The 26107-nt window shown below is 35.7% G+C and overlaps 1 long non-coding RNA gene across 2 annotated transcripts; it reads right to left on the bottom strand.

The window, feature by feature from the left end:
* Nucleotides 1–724: 724 nt before the first annotated feature.
* Nucleotides 725–23601, bottom strand: LOC143215233 (uncharacterized). Of its 2 annotated transcripts, none has more exons than XR_013010332.1 (6): nucleotides 23434–23601; nucleotides 9402–9522; nucleotides 8990–9114; nucleotides 6976–7052; nucleotides 6665–6787; nucleotides 725–6468 (listed from the first exon to the last, which is right to left on the bottom strand). It is a non-coding gene; the product is annotated as an uncharacterized LOC143215233 (long non-coding RNA). The 2 variants fall into 2 exon arrangements; XR_013010331.1 differs by lacking the exon at nucleotides 23434–23601 and adding an exon at nucleotides 9763–9893.
* Nucleotides 23602–26107: the final 2506 nt, after the last annotated feature.

Genomic DNA, 26107 nt, shown 5'->3' with positions numbered 1-26107 from the left:
TCGGCGATGAAAGGTATGTGTTCGAGGAAGCTGGATTTTAAATCATTGTCTGTTTTAAGTACCCGTCCAATGCACGGACAATTAAATATGTATAGACTCCATGGAGGCACTTTGGTTTGGAAAGAAATATTAGATCGAGTTGAAAAATCGAAAAGTGCAATCTGTAACTTATGCTCGTTAACTTAAGTCTACTGACCGCCTTTTTGTGTGGGTCCTCCCCATGCGTAGGGGTGACTGGGCAGCGTGTATTGCTTACTTACTAAGAATTTCCTCTCTGGAACTCTACGATGCGAACCTGGGATTCTGCCCCTACATTGATTGAACCTGGGATTTGAATGAATATGTCATAAAACCATCTCTAATTGTGCTTATTAGCTTATTACTATGAGCCACGTGTTGGCTGCACACCAGTCTACTAAAGAAATGGCAACGACCTGGTATTAAATTAATAATGGTACATTAAAAAAGAAATTACTGAAAAACTATACTCGACCGTATCATAAAGTCATTCCTAATGTCCTTGTCGAAATAATGTCGAAAAATTGTTCAATTTCGCAGCATTAGCTCGATGTGATTGTCGATTTTTAATATTGCATCGAGAAATTGGTGTTATATCTCTACGAAACAAAATATCATAAATCGGGAATCACACCGATTGCCCGGGTCTCACCACGTGGAGGTTGCTGCGAGGGAGACCCACCCACCCATTTAAGACTAAACCTACCAAGCCTTAAAATTTATTTAGATTTTAGATAGTCGTAAAATAAAAAATAAAATAAAAAATTCTGGAACCGGTCATTTTGATCGATGATGGTAGGTTTAGTGTTAGTATTTCTTTAGGCCGCGCTCACAGTAGCTCCGATGTCGCACGATTCGGCCGACGTCCGACGTGTGTCTCTTTTTCGCGCGCTCGAAAAAAGAGACAGATGCGTCGGACGTCGACCAAATCGGCCGATATCGGAGCCACTGTGAGCGCGGCTTTATCGGCCCACCCGACGGAAAATTAAAAGTTTCCAAAATGATTATACAAAATATAAAAAAAAATCCCTTTTTGTGTATACATATATACCCTTCCTAATACACATTTGACAGGGTTCTATTTTTGACCACTGTACAAACGAATATGTAGTAAGAAGAGCCCGATTACGAGCCTACCCGTCCGACCCCCTAAATCTTCTTTATTTGAATTTATTTTCTCTTTATTTATTTATTTTGTTTATTTAATTTAATTTATTTATTTTCTGATTTTCTTATATTTAAGCTTTTCGCATATTTTTTAAATCATTTTTGTCACTTTTAGTGGTTTTGTTGTATATACATTGTATATAAATTGTTAATTTTGTTTAATCCTTTGTCGAGTAGAAAATGCACAGGAATTACATAAAAAATCACAAAGTTTTTCATATTTACTTTCATTTTGGCTAAACACTTTGTGATTTTTTATCAAATCCCCATGTATTTTGTAACTCGAAAATATTTTATATTTTGTGTATATGTATGTGTGTGTATAAGTGTCTACAGGGTAGCTAACCCAATTTTGCTGAAATGAGAACACAGTTGATTAAATGGAATATGCATCAAAATCGACAAATGATACCACATGCAACCCCATACACAGATAATAATCTACAGAAACAATACAACATGTACGACAATCACAAACTATTACGTTGAAGACGTCTGAATCGTTGAAGTTTCCAGTGTTTCCTCTTCGCTGTTTTAATTTCGTAGTAAACAAATGATCTAGAACAAACTTAATTTTGAATTAGCACACAAAAAAGAATAACACCTTTGACATACAATTGTCCACTCGATATATACATCAAACAAACCCGCGAGTGGACCATTTTCTCGCAACGCTAATTTACAAAGGACGTATTGAACGTCTCGAAAGAAAACAAACGCGACCAGTGCAATATTATTCGTAATGTTAATTTAATAAATATGTACAACATGAAAAATTCCCGTGCACTTTAATTCTTATACGCAACTCTACAGAAAATCTTCATGGGCCGCCATCTTATTTGTCTTACCTCAGGGACGAAGTATCTGAAACAAATCTTGGGTTAACACATAAAAAAAAAATAAAAAAAAGATAAATATTCAGAATAGTTGTCCACTCGATATATTTCAAACAACGCGCGAGAGTGGACCATTTTTGCGCAACGCTACTCTACAAAGTGTGCAATGAACATCTCAAAAAAACGCGAGCAGTGCATTCTCTACCGCGACACTAATTTATTTGATCAAAAACGGAATACTCCCGTGCACTTTCGTTTTTTTTTTTACGCAACCCTAAATGGAAACGCGACAGTAGCCATTTAAATTTATAGGGAGGAGTCAAGCCGAATCATTCTTTCGCAACGCTAATCTACAAATAATAAAAAATAAATATCTTATTGAAAACGCGAACAGTGCATCATTTGTCGCAACACTATTTTATTAAATTCGGTATAAAAAAATCTCCCGTGCACTTTAATTTCTTTCTACGCAAATCTAAGGGAAAAGCAGTGGCTACGAGTATGTAGGGGCAGCCACACCGGCTGGGAGTAATCTGAAACAGTCATATGAGGGTGCAGTGTGGCATTTTATTTATCGCAACTCTAAAAGGCGGGATTTTCTAGTATTTGCATATTGGAAAACTTTCACACAATAAACGATTCGATTCAGTTCTGTGAACTCTGACCGTACATGCGAGAATATACTTCGCGACTTCGAGTATTATAATAGATTCGGACATTGCAGAAACTAGTTTTGCAGGGCGCGATGAAAACTAAATTCCGTCGACAAAGCTACTGCACTAAACGTAAAGATACCCCGTCTTTTACCTTGCGGGCCGACGAGGCGTTCGATACATTGTACATACACGGTGTGTATGTCTACTAACGCGATCGAACCACTACGTTATGGGGGGTTACCCCAAAAAGTATACATGCTGGTGAAACGCAGTGGTACGTTCCCTGCATTTAGCGCTCACACACCATCAAATGGCTAAAGACACACGTCGCTACCTTCAGGTAAACTACAGTGTTTTCCGTCATCGTAAGTCACGCCCAACACCATGGCTTGCACCGCATTAGATGCTAATACGATGCTCACCATGGCATTGTCGTGCATACCGCCACAGGTGACGTAACTTAATACGTCTTCTTTTTGCGTACGGTATTGTCGAACGACAGCGGAAACACTTGTTCCGTTGCTGGAACGGCAAACGAGTCGTGTGTTATGCCACACCGCGGGGAGTTGAACGTGGCAACGTGCACCGTGATTTTGCGCTAACTGCTTACGGCAACTTTGGCCTCAGAACGGTACCAATACGTTTCTACTCTACGTAGTGGTCCGGTGGGCGTATGCTCCACATTTGTACGGTACCAAAAAATCTAAAGTAATATCCAAATAATATACACATTTGGATATCCATAAAATGTCTCTGAAAAATGTTTCATGCTCCGAGCGCGACTGGGCCTGCAATGTCAGTCCTCTACTCACTACTCTAATACGAGATCGCGACTCTTGTAATTAAATCTGATCTTCTAGAGAGGTGCGTTTTCCAATATGCGTTTACTTTAATCCCAGCTTAAAACAACGCGTTGGTACTTTTCGCGACACTAAAGCAATCGCACAAGAAATTCTCGCAACGCTAATTCGCTAATTCGTCCTATTAATTCATTCGCGGCATGCATTATAAATGGCAAAGTCTATTAGTGGAGAGGATCGGTTCCTCCACTATTCCTCTTTGCCATTGTCAAAAACGGTAATTAAGCAAATCCTAGTCTAATCGAAATGAAGTAGAGGCGAGGCAAGATAGCTAGCGACTGGGTTTCCAGGCCCATAGGATCAACCCCGGATCCAAACGCAATGACACCATCCACCTGCCTGGACGTCGTAACGCCAGGACAGATGCGCCCCTTCGCTCAAAGCGTTATTCCAACTGGCGAGTATACACTCCACGAGCTGGCCGCTTTGAGTATAGACCGAAGTCTAGTAACGCTGACTTTATCAGCCAGAGATAGTGCCACGCGGTCACGTGCTGCGAGGTCACCCCTACTTGAAGAGTAGGTGCGGACCTCCACTAATCTCGTCCCAGACATTCTCTACTTCAATTTCGATTTCCACAAATACTACGCTAATTCAACCCGTTATTATTCTCTCGCAACTCTAATCGAAATCGCGGATGCCTACACCACACCCGGCAGCCGTTTCGACTGCGACCACTTCTTCAGTGGTCCGTTGCAGCTGGAGCATGGGCGCCTGAAATGTCGAATGACTCAAATACAAACGCGATCCTTTTGCTGCGCAACGCTAATTCAACGAACAGAGAGAATTAAACTTGTATAAAATTGTTATATTATATGTTTAATATTTCTTCAAGCAGCAATAAAAATGAAATGTAATTAGAATCGCGACTATTTCATTCGCAACGCTAAAATTGAACAATCTATATTGAAATGTATGAGAATCACGAATATATTTCCGCGACCCTAACTTCGATCTCTGTTCACGATCGACTAATACCCGTGGTTTTTTTCGCAACGCTATTTCAATCGCGGACGTGCCCATCTCCGCTGATCGTTGGGGCGGCGAGGCCTTCCCCGTATGTACAACTAACTACTTCTACTACTACTACTTCTACAGACGAGTACAGTGATAAGGTAGAAATAAATGAAATGACTTCGCATCCGAAGATGCGAGGCCATTGTAAGTTGCCCTCTTGAGCGACAGTTTGTCGGGGCCACTTCGGCATATAGCTTCTTCTTTTTCTTCGGCGGTCCGCCAAACAACTGAAACCCTAAACGTGCTCGCAGGGGAAACGATCGACGACTTCCGAAACGAATCACAAGTCTCGAGAGAAACCGATCGTTCCACTGGTGCAATCGAGCAGGTGCGCAACGTTTCGAAACCCTAATTCGCGCGCGTTCGCGTCCGCGTCCGCGAAAGCTACACGAGCAGAAAGAATCGAGCACGAAGCATCAATTCGAACGTCATGCCTCGTTCAATTTAGCTTCGAGACGAAGCTTCGAGCTCTTCCGGTGACTGACTACCGTGCGAATCGCGGCCTACCCGAAAGAGAAAACGATAGCCAGCCCCGGCCCCTACCTACTTAGAATAAATAGTCACACCAAGAAGGTAAGCTACCTACCTACCTAGCCCTATATTTAAAAAATGACAAAAGACACAAGCTCTCCAACACATCCACAACACGATCTCCACACAGACGCCAGGGTGCAACATCCTAACACCTAGAGAGAACGTCCCGGGACGCCTCCGACACCCTAACGTTCGAATCACAAGCACACTCTAAGGTACGTACCAGTTTTCCTGAAATCGACTGACAATGGCAGTGGTCATTGCGAAATAAATCCATAAATCGAAATAACAACTGAATTGACACAGAATTAAATAACATGTAATTTTGAATATTACACGTTGTTTTTAATGAATTGAGAAAACTACTATGTGCACATATTCCACAAAGATCCATTTAGCATGTCACAGATCAACAGGAATATGTGCTACTGAATCTAGTTTAAAAAAGCGACGCAATTCCACTACCTATCAACACACACACACAAGTGGAAAATACGTCGTGCACGATACACTAACCATTGCCAGTCGCCACACATATAATTAAAACAATATTCCATGTGCCCGTTGCTCTCACCCTCCCGAGTAGCGCCTGGGCACGCGAGAGGATTCAAGCAACGAACAGGGAATCTTAATATCCTGAAAATCCTAACTAAAAGAATTCGTTAGATTTTGTACGAGCTAATATTCTTGTATTCTTGTATAATGGTTCTATTTTGAATTCAACATTTAATATGAAGTTACAAAACACATATTTAATAATTATGGAATGAATTCTTTCAATTCTTTAAATTCTTTAATAAAATGAATTCTTTCAATTCTTTAGTAAAATGAACTCTTTAAATTGTTTAATGAATTTTAATCTTTATAAAAATATTTAAAAACCCTCGGACGACCCTTTAGACGAAGCAAAATTTCGAAATAGTGGAAAAAATAGTTTACTAAATGTAAAGTACTAGTGGAAGTAATATGTATAGGTTAATTTGCTTCGTCTAAAGAATCTATCCGTCGCGAATCGTCTTTTTGTACGTGATATAAACTATTTTCGAGCAATTTAAAGTAATTCTAAAATACAAACAATTATCTTGACGATTAAAAGTGATTAGTGAGTGTGTTCCAAATTACGGAAGATTTTTATCTTTCCGCAAATTGGAGATTCAATATATTATTGAAATTATTTATATTTATAAAAAAAAAAACGCGACGTACAAAAAGACCCTACCTAGCTAAGAAACAGATCATGTACCACCTGCGGAAAACGCCTGGCGTTTTCCACGGTCACTGACTCGTCAAAATATACTACGTAAGAAAAATAGAATAATAAAAGAACTGTTGTTTATTGACTCACTACTTGTTGGGGGGATGAAAGGCTGCGTTAGAGTCCTGAAATCAAAAAAATAAAACAAAAGATATTAAAATCGATTCGTAAAATTCCATTGGGATATGAAAAGATTTTTATTTAAATACTATTTAAATGATTTTCGAAATAAAAAGTGTAGGTAGTACAATTTGTTATTAATACTTTGAAAAGAAAATGTTGAATAATAAAGATTAATTATTAAGATATCTCGATACTTACATTCTCTCCCCCTTGAAGAAAGCACGACACGTTGCCCTCGATCTCAGCTATCGATGTCGTCTTTGGTAATCAAGGTGGGTAGCCTCAGGCATCCAGGTTGGCTGCTTGGAAGTATTCTGTAGCCTTAGGGTTCCATAACAGAAAGAACAAATTCATTTAATCTCAATCAATCGAGCGTCGAAGAATAAATCCGAATTAATAAGAAATAAATAATTCAAATTAAATACAATATTTATTAATTTTTGTCATTGATAGTTTGAAAAGAAGACATTTATTAACACAGTATAATTGGGAAGATAATTAGTACTCACGCTCACGTCCTCTCGTGCTTAAAGAAAGCACGACACGCTGCGTCTCGACTTCGATCATTTTTGGATCTGGAAAGGCTCTGTAACAGAAAGAACAAATTCAATTAATACCAATCGACCAATCATCAAAAAATAAATCCGAATTAATAGAAAATAAATAATTCAAGATGAATATTAAACTAAAATTAATTTGAACCAAAATTAAATAAACTTGACGAGACACGAATTTAAATATGATTGTTCGGTCACGACACAAGAGTAAATATCGTGAGAAGGCAATGGGATTCACGAATAAATTTAAATCAATGAAAAATAAATAATTCGCTTCAACACAGTATTAAGTTAAATAAAAACTATAGTAAAAATAATCTTCATTTCTATCGAGAATGATGAAATACAGAAACCGTACGCACCATGTAAAGGTCCTTGTCATAACAAGGGATGCGATTGACAATGTCAGAGGGAAGCTCGGTGATAACGCAACACACGTCCGTTGACTTCGACTGTTGTGCTTATAATGAGCCGTGGTCGGATCCTTGAAATCGCAAAGGTTGGAAGGTGGCGAGGCGAGTCCTGATGTTCGGAAATTGCCCCCGAATTGGGACCAGCGCGGCGCGGGGGTGGGGAGGCTCGCGAAACGTAGAACGCGTCCCTTCGATACAAAACATTACGTCACATTCCGAGAACTGACCCACCAACATACCTAGTCACCCTGTTCTTTGATGCATTAATGGGACCATTCTCAGAACGTGACGTAATATAGTATTTTGAAGGGTATTTATGGTACAACGCGGGTATAAACCCGCGTCTCGATCGTGCGCAAAATCCCTGTCATATTTAATCGACGGGGTGATCGACTAATCGCCTACCTTCCCCCGTTCCCAATTCGAGGACAATCACCGATCGTCGGAGACTCTCTATTCGATCTCTCGCCCTCTCCACCAATGAACAATATTCGCGAGGGCAACCACAAATACGCCGCGCCGTATCTGCAACCCTCGCGGGCCCAATGTTTCGGCTGCGGTGTCATTAGTATAATGACAGTGAAAATGTACACAAGTGAATTTCCGCGAGTGACCGCGGTTTGTTATTAGATAAAGTGACCGTTACGTGGAGAGTACCGTTTTCTTGCTTCTATTCTATTCTATATTCATTATTTCTAAAATTAATTCTGTGTTTGAGAATTATTTATTTAGATGTATTTGTTATGTGCGTTTTATTGTGCAACAGAAATCAAGTGAACCCATCTTCTATTGTTTACTAGTGCGCCAGACCACTGACGGTATACCTGAGAAGGTTGTTATAGCGGACAAAAAACGCGCACAACTTCAACCCCGACAGATGGACAACACGTGTGACAGACCCACCGAATCAGATCGATGGGATCATACATGCACACACACATACTTTTCTATTTTATAATACATAGATTAGTAGACACGGGTTTTTTTTATGCAAAACAAAAAATCTGTGTATCAATTGCGAGGCACAGGAGCTATATATCAACTCATATTTTTCCTAAATAATTTTAATGTAGTGAAAATAATATATTAATACTGTTAAAGTTATTTAATCTATTCACTGTTTTAAATTCTACCTACTCTTATTATTTCTAAACCGTCTTATTTGTTCTTAAAGCTATCTTTTTAAACAAAATTTTCATTTTTACGTTTTTTTTTAAATATATTGTATGCCTTGCCAATAAACTATTTAAACTTTGTTTATAACAAGCAAAAGGTTAGAACTCTATATTATTTATGCCTAAGAGCATTCGAGAACTCTTTATTTCATCCCTTATATAGTGACTTTGTTACATTGAAAACAACATTACAATATTCTTAAATTTTTATAATCTTTTACTGTTTTATATTTCGTCCAACCAACTTCTTCATAAGTGCATAAAGAACCACAGTGTAGTGATAAATAATTCAAGTTACATATTTAGTAATTTTTCATTAATTGTTTGAAAAGAAGATGTTTAAAAACACAGTTTAATTGGGAAGTAATTGGTACTCACGCTCACGTCCTCTCCTGCTTGAAGAAAGTACGACGCGACGTTGTGTCTCGCTTTTGATTATCGGAAGCATCGATCTCGTCTACCAAGATGCTCGTTCGATCAATGATTTTCTTTTCCCGCGGAGTCTGTAACAAAAAGAACAAATTCATTAATTTCAATTGGCAAACAGTCAGAAACTATATCACAATTAATAATAAATAAATAATTCTAGTTGAATATAAGATCAAAATGAATTTTAACGGAAATTATCGCACGACACGAATTCCAAGCCAATTAAACGTCACGACATAAGAGTAAATTGGAATTAATAGGGAATAAATAATTCAACTTCAATATTTATTAATTATTCATTAATAGTTTGAAATAAAATGTTGAATAACACAGTTTAATTTGAAAAATAGTTTGTACTCACGCTCGCGTCCTCTCCTGCTTCAAGATAGTCCGCCATGATGCTACGTGATGATTCGATTCTCGAAAGCATCGATCACGCTACCAAGACGTTCTTTCAAACGACGATTCCTTTCCCGCGGAATCTGTAACAGAAAGAACAAATTCATTAATTACAATTGGCAAACAGTCAGAAACTACATTAGAATGAATAGTAAATAAACAATTCAATTTGAATAGAGAATCAAAATTAAATAAACTTGACTTCTATACAACGAAACGAATTTAAATAGGTCGTCACGACACAAGAGTAAATTATCACGAGAAGGTAACACGATTGGAGAATAAATTTAAATCAATGAAAATTAAATAAGGTTAAACTTTACCTCCGGAAACCAGAAATTGTTGCCTCTTTCTTATGTAATCCGAAAAATTTGGGGAGAAAATGCCAAAAATCTACGCTTCACAATCCTAAGCGGTCAGTGGTTCACTTCAAAATGCGTGTTTCACAGTTTTCTAACTGCCCGTGCTTGTGGTGCCACCTAGCGGCACCGCTCGGTAAGCGGCGTGCGACCGTTATTACATACAAACATGCGGAACAAACAGGCGGACACTCTTACGCGGTAAAAACATTTGAAATTGGCCAACTCTAAACACACACACACACGAATTTTTAATCACTGATCTCCTGGGATTGAAACTTGGATTTTTGGCATAAGAAAGAGGCCAACATTTCTCGTTTCCGGAGATCCACAACAGCTGCAAATAATTCGCTTGGACACAGTCAACAACAAACAAATACTGTTGGTTTGATGCAACACAGAAACGGTACGCACCACGTAAAGGTCCTTGTGCGTTGTATGCTCTCTACGTGTTGGCAACGAATGTCACGGTTGACAAGGTCAGAGGAAAGCTCTCATAGTTTTGCTTCGAATATTTTAAACCTTAGAAACTAACACGAAAACATCGCCAGAAATATCAGTGTAACTCGCATCCGTTCGTCGGAGAAAGTAACATTTCATGCCTTCATTCGCCTCCTTATCGACGAGAATCTCCTCGGTGGTCTTCTTCACCGACAAAATACCGTCGGTGGCCTTCTGTTACTCTGGATGGAGCCAGAATATATCCTAGAGGGCGTAAGAAACACCGAAATATATATTCGGGTGACACGAACTCCCATAAGGGTGCGCTTACAGTGGACCCGTTTCGGCCGACGTCCGGCGTTGTGTCTCTTTTTCGCACGCTTGAAAAAGGAGACAGATGCGTCGAACGTCGGCCACACCGGACGAAAACGGGTCCACTGTAAGCGCACCCTAACGCTGGCAGTCTTTAATAGTACCTCGTCGGTGTCTCAAGTCTTTGTACTGTGGCACAGACTATAAGATCGTCTGTGACTGTGACTTCGCCCCCTATTTTATCTTAGATCCGAATCGGATTGATTCAGGATTATCTGTGATACTCCCACACTAGATGGAGAGACGATGCACTTTTGTCGCCTGATATATTTATTTAACTAATTTTATTGTCATCTGCCTCGCAGGCTGCATTCTTAATAGTGTTAACGCAAAACAAAGAATAATTTCTTATTCGTGGAATATTTCTTAATAGTTGATGAACGATATTGTTAGTATTGGATCGTGTAATATGAAAGACCAAATTTCAAATCATTTGTAATGCGATGGTTCAAATGAGTTTTGTTTGAATGTTAAGAAGTTTTGTATCTCCGGAGAAATAATCGATGGAACATAATTTGTCTGAATTTTTACGGAATGCAAAAGTGACTGACAACTTGTGAATATTCAATCAATACATCATTTTGACAATCAAATTGCAAATGGTTTGAAATCCGACATTTTCTGTAATACGATTTAACAGACCGTATCTTTTGTCAGAATATTTTAACGCTGGCATTAGAGCTTCTCTTTAAGTACTCGAGTATTCTTAAGTAGCTTAAAGTTTAGAAATTGCGACTTGCCCATAAATAATTATTAAGAAAAAGAAGTTATAACAGCTCGAAGCAAAATTAATCACCTACTTCTCTAGCAATCTAGAATCTATAGTTTACGTATTTATGTAAACGTTTAATTTAAAAGTTGATTATTCTCTCGCCCTAATTCATTGAAACAAAAAAATCGGGCGAAACCAAGCAAATTTTGATTCATACATTGCATGTTTCAAATGAAAAATATTCCATTCTCCGCGGACATTAATCAGACAATGGTGACCTAAAAAATGTAACGTCGAACACTAAGAAAGAGGGAAAAATGCGTTTATTGCTTCCACTCATTGTCAGTAATTACACACGCCATCAATGCTGGGCCAGCGCGAGTTTAGAATTACCAAGCACTCGGAGAAAAGTTTGCATGGCTCCTCAAATTGGAAAAGTTTAATGGCTTTCAAAAGATATTCGCTGCCTTTTTACCACGGTTTTTACCATGGTTTTCCGCTGTTTCAATTTCTTTTGTGTCCATTTTTTAATTTTTGTTAGTAGAATGAATACATACTAGCCCAATTCCGATAGAATTGTAATTAAATTATCAGTAAAATGTGCGATGTTATTTCATTTCTCCCTGTTGAGAGGTTTTAATGCTTCAACACACATTTCGCAAATTGATGATAAAAAAGTGTTTTTATACCACACCTTCGTAATAAAACAAATGATACCACTAGACCGCGAATGTTATGCATTTATAGAGAAATGAATAAATGAAACACATAAAATTTTAAACGCGTTAGTAGAATGTCCAAATACGATCCCACTGTTATAAAATAAATAAAACTGTTAACAGAAGCAACAAATTTTTGTTCAACTTCCTATTTTGCCTACAAATCTGCAGTTGATGATTAAAGATTAAAACGTGAATTCCGCACCAACATTATGTCAATTAATAGGAATTACATAGCTAATAGAAATTGAAAATAATAGACAATTTCAATGCTGAAGTGCCAAACTGTAATCCAACTGCCATAATCGTTTTCGTGCAACGATTTGGCAGAACACAGAAGTGAAACGAAATTCAGTAACATCTTACCGTTCATTATGGCGCTTTCTAACTTTAACAGTTACAGGTGTACCGTTAGGAATGACAATCACAATGACCTCGAATTAGCTCCTTAATTAAATTTTCTGGGGCAAAAAATCCTCTAATAGTTACCATAATTAACAGATGTTAAAATTAGTGCTTGTCATCATGCATTTGTTAACGTGTACCACTATTTTTTAAAAGAAATTATATATAATTGAGATATTTCTTAACTGTCTAAAAATATTTTATTTTGATTTAAGATTGGAACGTTTCCGTCTCAGGAAATAGTTCATTTCTGTGCTACAGGAGTAAAAAATAGTGACTCTTCGAGGAATAGTGGAAGATGTATCGTACGTATTGAAAAACGAAGCGAGTGGGATCTGCTAGGACTAAAAACAGCTTCCAGCGTACGTCCGTTGATGCATTGACCACTGCAACAAATTTAATAACGCAACAGATGTCCGATTTTTTCAGACAGTAGTATTTTATTTGCTGTCGGCGTTGAACGATATATTTTTAATTCTCTGACTATTCGTCTTCCTGTCGTTCCCTGTATTCTTCCTTGTCAGCTTTAAGACTTGGCTGTATCACTTGCGTCGAAACTGTGCTAATTGTTCTTGTGAACTTATTGTGCAGTTTTGTGTAGATTATATAGAGTCGTTTACAATAACTGTAGAAAATTGTTCCAGGGAGGTGGTATTAAATAATGTAAGTTATTGGGTTATATTAGAAATACATCATTTTCTCGTACACGGCAAGCGAATTAATAAGGGTTCTATTTAATAGAGGTTCTGTAATTCCAAGGATATTGGTTTTAATGGTATAGCCTAAATTGATATTCAATTACTTAATTAAATATTAACATAACATGAGAAAATACTGGAGCTTCCTGTTTCACTGATATTACACAGCTGGTATTAGAACAATATAGTCGGCTCTCTTGGTATTTCGACATCGATATCGTCTTCTCGATATCCTTATGCAAATTATGTGCTTATCTTCAGAAATACATTCCTAACAAATCAATTTAGCATGTTCAAACTATAAACTTGTCGCCTCTGATTCAATTAAAATATATACTTTGTAAAAAATATTTTAAATAGTGATGTAGCACTCCATTTGAGTGCTAAGGGTGTTAACTGTTTACGTTGAATTAGTAATGCCCTTTCTTTAATTTCTATACTTATCAGAAATTCCATGAATACTGTAAAGCCAGCATCGCTGCAATAATTAATTAGCGCATATTTTTAATTTGCCACTTGATAAGATTTCACGCCACGATAATATTACGTCATTTAAGTTAATGGAAGTGACAAGTTCACCGGGTAAAATGATCAAGGTACTTAATTATACGGTGCGGCGGCCATTAAATTTAAGTATAGAAAGAAGAAGAAATAAGTTATAGGTGTTCGTTACAAGAAAATATTGCGGTGTCGCGGATAATCTTCATTAGTTAAGAAAAATTCGTTATCGCTGCAAGCTGTATTACATTACAGATTATGTTACGTTAATTACTTCCTTCCAATGTTTCTATTTTATAGTGTAACATCGTAAATAAAATCTTGCACGTTCTCAGACCTTTGTCGTCGAAATAAAACAGCTTCTCAAAGTTCAGAAACAAAAATAAATGTATTAAATTGCGTCATCATACTCAGATTGGTTTTCGATTTTTTGATTTAAATGTTATCTTGCTGCTAAGATTTTGAAAAAAACTGAATACTGAATAAAATATATACAGGGTGTCTCAGCTGAAGGAGGCCACCCAAATATCTCATTTATTTTTAATGACACAGAAAATATTTATGGCATAATTTAAATGGTATCGAAGGAGGAATATCATAGAAGAACAATTTCTTTTGTCCGGTTATTTTCTCATAGTTTTTTCAAAGTCATCGTTATTTTTTTTATCGGGAAAACTTATGTTTTTTAATTCCATCTTATAACTGCTGAAAAAATACGTTTGTATATGCTTAAGTCATTAACAATATGGAATAAAAAAAATAAGTTTTCCGGATAAGAAATGACGAAGTCCTTGAATAAACTATGAAAAAATAACCGGACAAAAAAATTGTTCCTCTATGATATTCCTCCTTCGATACCATTTTAATTATGCCAAAAATATTTTTTTTTGTGCCATTAAAAATGAAGGAGATATTTAGATGGCCTCCTTCAGCTGAGACACTCTGTATGGAATAACATTTTTTTTACATCAAATTTCGATGTCATAGAAAATGTAGAAATATCTGAATTATTTTCGCAGAATATTTTAAGACAAATTGTTAGCTTATTGTATTGTAATCACCACGTCTGTATTTTAAGTAGAAGTGGTGAGTAATAGACAGACACATGAATGCATCATACTGTCTTAATTAAAATGCAAAGATCCACGATTTATGTTTAACCCTCATCCACACAACGTGGTACCCGGGGAACCTATTTCAAATTCATGCAGAATCGTATAAAAAATTACCCGTGTGGGTGAGGGTTAAATAGACCCAATTAAAAAGTTCCACAACTATTTCGATCCCGGAAGAAAATACTCATTTGCATAAACATTTGCTATCCAGTTATTGCCATCGTGTTCCCCACGGAGTTCATTCGCAGCGCATATTCTGAACGAAAGAAACCAATGCGATCCTTTGAAACGTAAGATATCATCGGCCAAGCCAAAACGACGAGAACGAACGACACGAACCATGCGGGACATGATAAATCGTTCGGGTATCTCTTTTCTCCGATTGCTCGTGTAACATCGCCATCCAGCAAGTTACAAGTACCACTGTATCACTATCTCTCGCTCGATGTGGTCCTCTTTCGCGACAGTTCACCAGAAAATTCTTTTTTTTTTTAATTTACGAAGCCATGATCCTTTCAACTCTGCGTATTGCTTCCGTTTTCGAGGCTATCGTTTCTATCTAACATTTTTCTTCCTATCAAGATTTCTATCAAGTAAGGATTATTTTTCGTACAAGAAACGAGCTCTCCCCCTATACTAACAATTGGCACAGATGCCACTGACAGTCGCATACGCCACGATTCATGGGTCTATAAATATTTCAAATCGATTTTCTATCATTTGAACGATTCATTTCTGGTAACTTCTTTTAATTCTCCAGGCAGTTATGTCAATAGTGATTTTCACCGTTACTAATTCTCACTGAGATGCTGCTGGATGCTTGTTGGTGTACAATCAGTGGCTACTTATTAATGTGATACATGATACAGTCTTAAATTGTCTCATGTAGAATCTTGTAAAAACATTAACATATTCATTGTCGAATTAATATTTTGCTTTACATGCATGACAAATTTCATTGCAGTTGCCCCTTTATCGCTAATAACAATATTATTCATGTATACATTATTTTTCAAGTACTTGTCAAGTAGTATTCTTTTTTGTTTTTTTTGTGGTTTTAATATTCGAATTACATATATATTCATTGGAACATCTGTTAATAGTAACGAAAAAATATGAAATGGTGTATTTGCGAGTGTTGAAACCAATTATGTTGCGAGATAATAATAAGAATAAAATAAAAATTCCCAATAATAGTGACTCTCGCAAGAGATAAATTTTCTACAACTATAAACGCGTACGCATTGTTTTAAAGAAGATAATTGTGGCAATATATTAAAAAAATTAGACATGGCTTCCTTTTTGTGAACACTTATCAGAACTTGTTTCTATCAGTTAATCAATTAATTATTAAGGAAATTCAATAACAACGATAACAACTAAATACGAGGAACTATCACAGGAGAATTGATCGACTGAATTACGTTTCAACGTAGTTGAGTTATCAGCTCACACTCCTGTTTTTATGGTGCATAAAATACGTTTATTATGGGATATCCTTCGGGGTCAGTTTGTGAAAACGGCTGATAAGTAAGTGTCACTTAACTCGCGGTATCTTTCCGCAAGATTTAAACTGCGAAGGGGTCGACGTTTGATATTCTCTAGTCTAATATGTCGGCTCAGCCTACAATCGAATATCTATCCTGACGATTTTATAGGATCGAATAAAGTGAGCCACGGGTTCGGTAAGGGCTCTATAACTCATGCTCGTAAATCAGAATCGTGCGTTATCACGCCTTCGTCCTGGCAGCTTTTAAAGATTTCGTCCATGTCTATATTTTTGTGATACGTGAACCGGGTCCCGCCGTTTATAGTGTATCTTTAAGACTTCTTCCTCGGTATGAAACATTGACAGGACACTAAAAAGATATATTCTCGACATTGTGTTAGATGATTCAAGAAATCCTCTCGTGCCTGGCTATAATAAAATACAAGAGTTTGTATTTTAAAGTAAAAACTTTTATTAATCAACAGAAACAATTCTCAAAATAAAGTTGAATATCTTTTCTCGTTGTTTTAAAACTTTGTGACGCTGTATTACTTATGGGGTGACCTAATATTTCTTATCTTAACAATTTATTCATCTGCAATAATGCTAAAATTTAAAGTAAAGGAAATTATCTAAAATAATGTGCTTACAAATACTATTTTAAAAACTTACTGTATCAAACCAAATAACCAGATACACAAGAAAAGAAACATTTTATCTTCAAATGAATACTGCAAAATGTTATTTAATATTTGCTATTAATTGTAGTTTCTTTAATTAAATGAAAACAAGCTACACGACGAAACGACATTAATTTATGGACGCTGTGTTCATATGTATATATCAGGCAGAGTTTTCATTGAAAAATATACATATATTTTATACAATCTCGTCTATGACATGTCACTGCATATAGTTTAATAGGAAATGTCTATGTGAATGACAAACACTCGCTTCGCTTGACAGTTTTGATTTCTAACTTTTTGTTACGGCAACTACGCTCTAGTTTTGAATTGCATGGCATGGCTTCGATAAACGTTCAATTTATATACAAAAATTCTTGTTTGAAATAAAAGAAAATAATTAGTTGGTGGATTTCCAGACACAGTATCTTCTTTTGCACAGCGAGGATATTTACGCTAGAATTAAATAGTAAAAATAATTAATTCGTTAAGCTCAACGAGATTTATCGCGAGAAGAAATTGACAATAATATTAAAATATTGTAATTTATCGCGAGAAGAAATTGACAATAATATTTAAATATTCTGAGATTAATCGCGAGAAGAAAAATTGACAATAATATTAAAATATTCTGATTAATCGCGCGCGAGAAGAAAAATTGACAATAATATTAAAATATTCTGATTAATCGCGAGAAGAATAGTACTTATCGGGACATTGAAAATTCTGTAAAAAATAAATTGGTTAAAAGTTCTCATGTAAAGCAAAAAATAAGCATGGAAGAATGAAGTTTTATCAAACAGAGTTAATTATGCCACGCCTAAGTTATACAAAGGGGATGTAGAATTAAACTTCAAATGCATTTAATCAAACTTCGAATGCATTATGTCTACATAGTTCGCAACGCAGAAAGTTCAAAACAAAATGTTCTTGCAGCATTATTAATTTTACATAGTGCTTTATACAGTTGGGAGCAATTTACAACGTGCATTTTGTAACGTTCAAAGATTGTAATTAATTGTTTCTATAATTATGATCACAGAATTTCTGAAAGTGAAACAAAATATTCTTGAACTTTATTAATTGTTATTTACATGAGCACGATAAACGCAGGAAACGTTTAACAACAACTTCAATCAATTGCTTGACGTTCAAGGATTTAATTGTTTCCGCAATTGGCATGAGAGCAAAATCTCTAAAATTTCACCGGAAGACTAAAAGTCATCCTTTCAGTTGTAGAAATAGTTCCTTTACACCGGCAACACGGCGGATGCTTTAAGACAACAGAATGCTAGGAAAAATATTACGCGGCTTTCAAATAAAATGGCGGTTTCTCGTGCAACGCGAACAAGTGGAAAAGTTGTGAGATGAAAGGAAGACACGTTCTTCATCGTTCGTCTAACACATTTATCACAACAAGTCATTTTGCGAGGAGCAACACTCGTTTTCATGGTGTATATAAAACAACGAAGTTGGCTCTTGGCGTTAGATGACGTATGAACTAAAATGGATGACCCTCGCGTGTGGACTGTACAAAAACTTGGCACGAGGACATTAATAACAGATCATTCTCGTGCGAAAACTTTCACCGCGGGATTCAAAGTCCGAAGATTTATCAATGTTGCCCAAAATTTATGATGGTAAAAAATCTCGCAAGATCGCATGCTGATTTCAGTTCGCGATAAACAGTATTAATATTCGCACAATTGATATATTAATCGTCATGCAATTGCCTTAGAAGTTAGCGTTTCATGTTATTATAAACATTTCCTGTGAGGGGAAAATATGCTTTCGACTTTAATCATTTATTTTTAACTCAGCGATACATTTTTATATTTTCTGTGCAATTTTCACAAAGACTTTCTGACGTTTTAATTAGATTGCAGATTTTATGAATTTATACAGATATAAATGAATGGAAAAAGCTGTGTGGGCATTCAACCAATTTAAGAATAATATTATTTTCGACTTATTAAAATTATCAAAAGAAAGAAAATATTTTTATTTAACTTCTGCGTACTACAATCAACACGAACAATTTTTATTTTGTACACAACGCAGTCTAATAATTACTGATCCTATAATTCAGTGCACAATTGTGACAAGTATTTTATTGATCGAAAAATTTTCAAGTTTGTAAAGAGTACTTCGTAAAGAATGTATTCAACGTGTTCTTGAAGTAGTAAGAATGATATTTCCGTTCGAAAAACTCGAGAGGGAGAGGGTGAAAAAAAGGATTGAATCTTGCGCATTATTTTCAGCGAATAACGAAAATTCCTCGGCGCATTAACAATAAGAGACAAGCGTCAACTTTGTCGTATTGTTGCGAGGTATCTGCTGAAGCATCCTTTATTCGAGAAGTAAAAGGTGAAACGAGGATTCGCGGAATACTTGAAAGAGCCAGGAACAACCCGGCGCTGTTTAACACGCCAGGGAAAACACGTTCAGATATCAACGAGTGCTTTCAGAAAATTACTCTCTTCCTTATGCGGCGAGACTCGAGATTGATCTCTGCGTTTTCTCCTTTTTTTCGGGTGGAATGGGGGGTAGACAAGGAGGAATGCGGAAACTACTCCGAGTTCTCGGTTATGTAATTTTCACGATATTCAAGGGTGGAAGTAAGGATTCCACGCTGAAGGTGCTCAAACCTGAGGAAGTTATTGAGTCTATTGAATGCAGTTGAATTGTCAGAAAATACTGACTGGAAAAATGAAAACAGTTACATTTATCATTATTAGAAATAGTATTTTTATTTTTAATAATTATGACAAAAGTGAGTAGGACCCTTTTAAAACTGAAGAATAATTAATACAATCCGTGAATATTTGTTAAAATTATTAAAGAAAAAAGGAAATGTCAATTTGAATAATCTCCGACATAAGTAGAATATAAATATTTATATTATATAAATAATCAGAAGAGATCGTTCGAATAACTCGATTTAATTTACATTTGCGATAAAAAGAATCCCTTTCGTATGACTTTTATTTAAATGACTTTCCGTCTAGTAAACACTGAGCTCTGTATACAGACCATTTCATTTTCTTTGCAGTGGCGAAAACAAAGAGATTACTATGATAAAAGTTAAAAAAATGTTTTATATGTAGAGCCAGGCGTCAAAGTAATCATTTGAAAAGCCAGAGGAGCTGCTCAAAGCTTTACCAAAACTACAAACACGCGAGTTTGTCAATGTTAAGTTGAATAATTAATCCCACAGAAAACTACGTTTTTAAAATACATGTATTTTTTCACTGTTACGCAGTCTACATATTACACTTGCGCATCTCTACACGGAAAATAAAAATGTTCTACCTCAATTTCAACAAGCAGAATTTACATAATTCTTCCATTGAAAATAATGTTGTTTTGAAATTCTCCTTTTACTTTTTCGTATGTCCATTGTTGTGATAAATGCATAAAACCCGCAGTCCACTCATTACACTCCCTTTTACAAACCCAATAAATCTCTTTGCTGAGAGGCCAAGTGGCGAGAGTTCAGGTTGTCGGATTCGATGGAACAGTTTGTTCCAGCACGCTGATCCATTTCTGGGTAGAGCCGGCCGTGTCGGTGCTATTCATAAAGTCTCGAAGCATTAGCTAAATATCAAGGTCCCGGCGTTGGTAAGGGAGCGAAGACGAGGTGTCTTCGGCGATCTAACATCACGAAAGGGATCATCGAAGATGCCGCAAAGCCTTTTAGCCCCGGCGCTGTCAAATTACAGAGTCCCGACCTGAATTCACGGGTGTCGCTCGTTTTTCGGTGAAAGTGTATGTTATAAAAAGCCGGCATATAGCGTTCACTTTTAAGTGCTCTGTGCTCTGCGCGTGACACTCGGGGTACGAACTTGAAAGGCAAAGTGGCGAACTAAGGCGTCGAAGTTCATCGATGACCTGGTTCAGAATGTTTTTTAATGAAAGTGTCTTTGGCTGATTGGAAGTCACTTTGATTTATAGTGTAGCAGCCCGGGAGAGCGTCTGCTCATCGCCCGAGTCCCCAGTTTCTAGTTACCCACGGCGAAATTGGTCTTTTGCCACGGTTTTAACTCCCTTTTAGACCCTTTGATTTTTCTTTCCCTTCGGCTAACACCGTTACACGACGCAGTCTACGAGAGCACGAAACGTACGACTCAGGTTTACGACTTTGCTAGGGCTGTGAAGGAAATGTGTATGTTTAGCCAATGGGTATAAGGATACAAAAATGAACAAACATATTCTGTCAACGTTTTCAGTATATTGAAAGGAAAGTGCGGCTCTCTGTGCAAAATAAAAATTGCCTGCATCCGGTTATAAGAAACAGGAGTTAGATAAAAATGTACTTTAACCATTAGCAGTCCAGGGGTGACTCAGAATCACCACTAAAAATTGCTGTACCACTATTCACAATATTGTTTACATTATAAAATATGAAAATTATAAAAATCATATACAATGGAATTATTCTAATATTAAGAGTATTTTAAAAATATTTTTCTCAACCCTATTAAATTTCTAAGAAAAGAAATAAATTTCTATGTAGCTTCTGTGATTAATATAGCATAACAATTTAATTTAGCATAAAAATCGGCAGTATTAAAATGATCGAAAGAAGGAATTCTTATATAATTTTTGGCCTGTAGTTGGCCAATTTGACAAACGTAATTCTACTCGGGTATTATTTATTTATCAGATTCGATAGGGAACGTTTATCGAGGAGTTGGAAAATCTGGCGACGTAGTGTGCACGTAAGAGTGAAACTTTTACGGAAAACTGTCACGGTTTTGCGAGAGTTAATGATGCCACGGCGGTTACATCTCAATTTTATGGTAGCCGCGGCTTTCAGGCAGAAGGTATCCCTTAGCGATCCAGGAAGAAATTTCAAGTTCTGAAAGACATTGTGTAGATTGCGGACAACTCCACCGGAACTGCTGGCCATTAATGCGAAATTGCACCCTGTGCAACTTCCGAAGTGTAATCGCTTTCAACCTACCCCAATGTAGCGTTTCCCTCTCGAAAAACGTTTCCAGGTGCTGTCGCGGAATCTCAAATTTTCTGGTTTACGCGCACGGAATATTAAGTGCAAACTAACTGATTTACTAGATGTTCACCACGGGAATTGATTTTATAACTTGCCCGAATTAGAAGCAAGCTGTATACATTATATTTCATTATACCGGGTGGTCAATCCGAAGACAACCACATAAATATCTCCTTCAATTGCGATATTGAAATTATCATCATTATCAATCATTAGAACTTTTTGATCGCAACTATTTTCCAGTAGAAAAATGAAATCTACGTTTACAGTGACTCTACTCCTTCAATATTGATAACAGAAAAATAAGATTGTATTTTGATTTAAGAGAAATGAAAATGCATATATTACAATCAATTTTGAAGGCTTGTAACATACAATTGTGCAGAATTAACATTTATTAATAACTCTAAATTACGTAAGTACTTCTTTAAACTGTAAAAGAAATATATTTGTAGCTTATAAATTAATTTTGAACAACAAATGTTATCAATTTGCTACAAATGGTATAGACAGAATACTTGTTCATTATAATCCATATTTTTATAAAAATTGCTACACAAATCTGGCTTTACAATCAATGCATATTTTCAATATATCCATTCTTTTTCCCCGCTGTATTTTTTGCATACGTCCACAAAATTATTTTCAATATTTCACATACCTCATTTGCATGTTTCAATAGATTTTAATTGCGCAAACATTCGCGGTCATGTTGTGAAACGTAAAAATACATGGCATGCATTATCTCGTTCCACAGGTAGTTCACCATTAAGCTAAAAGATGTCGCGTAAATGCTGCGCGTTATTGAATGACTTTTTACTGTGGTATACTCAAATGACTTAGTTTTCTTTCTAACTTGTCTATCATCTCACAAAAACGTTTCTTGAAAGATATAAGTACTGTTAAAATTTTCAAAAAAGTAATTTTCATGTTACGTGCAATTATACGTCAGAATATAAAAACACTCTTACTTCAGTATAAATTATATAATTTCTTAAAGATGTCATTGTACTATTTTTGTATAGATTTTTACAAAAACGTATTAAAATTTTGTACGTCAAAATATTTAAAACAATATTGTTTAATACAACCAAAAGGTACAACGATAAATCAGCAACTATTGTAAATTTGCAGAGAGACAATTAAACATTTAAAAAATGAATGAGAAAGATAATTAAATGAATGGAATGATTCTGGAATTTTACAAGTTTATAAAGTTTCAAGGACCGAATGTCAGGGGTACGATTTTACAATTACCAATTATTATTTGAGGCACACAAATCGCATTAATTGTTGAATACTTTTGTTCCCGATGAAAGGCAAAGACGCTAACGACTATTCAATCGTACCACGATAATTAGCACGAGGTTCACAAGTGTGTAAGGTATCTGAAAATGCTTCTCTCACCTGAGCAAGCATGATCTACTCGTTCCGAGGTTCATTTTAGATGTCTTAGATTGCAGATTACGCTACGGAAATCTGTACTCACCAGTTTGCATCTCCGAACTCCGTCCCTGGCTAGCATTCAGGTTAATTAGCGTTCTGTTGTGGTGCAGTTACGACGCCGCTCCAACGTCTCAAACAGGCAGACGCTGGTAATATCGGATAATCGATAATATCGAGAATATTCAGGTAATAATCGTCGATAGTATAGGTGACTGGCTGAAAAAACAAACATCTGTTCGTCAGATAATACCAACAAAGAAACTCGAGGCGAGGGCTAAATGAGTTTTAAATTGAACTTGAGAATTTTTTAAAAAATAAAAAAGAGAGAGAAAAAGTAAACAGTGATTAAAAGTTCTAGTTATCCCGTAATTTGTATGGATTATGTCGATAGAACGATCAGCCGACAACTGAGCTCTCGTGATAGGCTACTGGGAAATAGCTGGGGTAAATTGCACGTTGCAATCCGGTTCAGCAAAATTAATTAACGTTCTATACAAATATACAATGTGAAGTGTGAATAAGCAAATTTTTATGCAAAATGAAAATATTCTGCATATTTGGAAGATATGAAATTTATCCTTTAATTTTTTAAATATTGATAATGTTTTAAGATTCACCTACCCATTCTTGTTATAAATACATAAAATACCACCCATTATAATAATTTTTCCGAGTTAACTGTACGTTAATGAAGCAATTTAACTCATTTTTTAGAAAAATTTGTTAAGAAATTTTTATTTGTATTTACTGTATAGCTGCGAATTGATAGAAAATGCACTAAAAAAAAATAACAAATGCAAAATAGAAATAATCATTATAATCATCAATATGGTGATTAGGTGAGTAGGTTATAAATTTTTAACTGAATAAGGAAAATAAAGAAGAATTTGCTGAATTCATGAATATTATTATTGATTATTCTGAATGCATTGGTTGATATTATCGGTGCTATGCATAAAATATGCTTCGATGTTTCGTAATTCATTATGAAAATCTTCAAAACGTACGCAGTACATGTATTGACGAAACATTGGAACGTCAGGAAACAATGAAGGCTCAAGCCGCTCGGTGAAACAAAACGAAACCATCTGTATCCACATTTTTCATAGATAGAAAAGTAAAACAGAACAAATTCTATGGGAGCGTTAAAAAGAAAATCCTTTCATTTGGCAGCGTTCAGAGGCACCGTACGATTCGAAAAACTGGGTCGTCTTACAGGTTATTTAATGGCGTTACAAAAATGTGAAACCTTTCTTCCTTCCAGATAAAAAATACCGGATGTAAACGTATCACAAGGCTGAGAATGTTATGCATTCATAACAAAAATGAATAAACGATGGAAGCAAACAGTTCTTTAAAAGATTAACACATTATTTCCATCTGATTAAAATTATTAAAAAATAAAAGACACTCCTTTACATGAAGGTCTATACTTTATTATATCAATCAGAATTTCATTATGTTAGATACGTTTTAAATAACTCGTTAAAAGTAAAAATCACTAATTCATTAATCGTAAAAATACTTTAAAGTGTGATTTTTAATTTGGTTACTACATTGCGGATTTTTATACAAAATAAAAATTGTCTTCATTAATTGCCAAGTGCAGAAGAGCATTGCTATGCTACATGAATATAAATGGTATTTATAATTTTGTATTTTGTCTATTTATTTTTGTCATAATCAGTGCGCAGTCTAATGATAGCCAAAGGCGATGAAACGTTTGCAGCGTTGACATATGGATATATTAATATGCTTTCAATAGTTCAGCAGGTAGGATTAAATTCGCTCCGCAGTCTATTAATAAACAGGTTCCCGTTATCTTCGAATTTCTTACTCTACGCAAGTTACAGAGAACACATCATTAAACTTGAGGTAGAGATATTCGGGTGTCAGACGACCTGAGAACACGTTACCAGATATCCGTTTAATTCTAGCTCAGATTATAATGGGACGCAGGTCGTAGTACAATGAAAGGGAAGGTAATACCGAATGTAAAGATAGAAGAGAAATTAATAGATGGGAAGTTGTTAGCGTGATGCCTCGTTATCGTAAAAATACGGTTTGGAATTTCGAAGTGTATTTCTTTTTTAATGTAATGAGTTAACAAGTATAGTACCAGTTATGCAAAATATACATCACGGATGATCGTATGGTTACAAATGACTACGAATTCTATGCATTTATGGCAACAGACATTAATTACAGACCGTCCAAATTATTCAAAAATTAAATAAATTCTCGTTTCAATCCGTTCTCGAATTAGTATTTTGATTTATATTTTCCTGTAGCAGCAACTTTGGTTAAATAGATAAAATTTAAAGATCTAATAAATTATCTGTTTGTGCGATTTTCACTACAATATACAGGGTGTTCGCGTTATTACTAACCAGCAATATCCTTTCAATTAATAAATATCAGAAAAAAATGAAAGGGAGAAAAGTAACACAGCTTTTTGCAAGCAACGTAATGGCGTATGTAATTTTTTTGTTTGCACAATTTTTTTAGTAATGAAGGTGATCTCCAATTTTTTAAATTGAATTCCTTCCTTTTCATTTTTGTTCAATATTTATTAAAGAAAATGCTGTACACTGAAACAAAAAATCTATTGAATCAATTTCCACGAAAGTATCTGAATAATTTTAATAATTGTATAGTCAAACAACTGAAACAGGTCAATTGTTATTGTTAGTTAAATTTTCCATGGACCCTACATT

Source organism: Lasioglossum baleicum, chromosome 13 (assembly GCF_051020765.1).
Source record: "Lasioglossum baleicum chromosome 13, iyLasBale1, whole genome shotgun sequence".
NCBI lineage: Eukaryota > Metazoa > Arthropoda > Insecta > Hymenoptera > Halictidae > Lasioglossum > Lasioglossum baleicum.
This window is presented reverse-complemented; position numbering and strand designations above follow the sequence as displayed.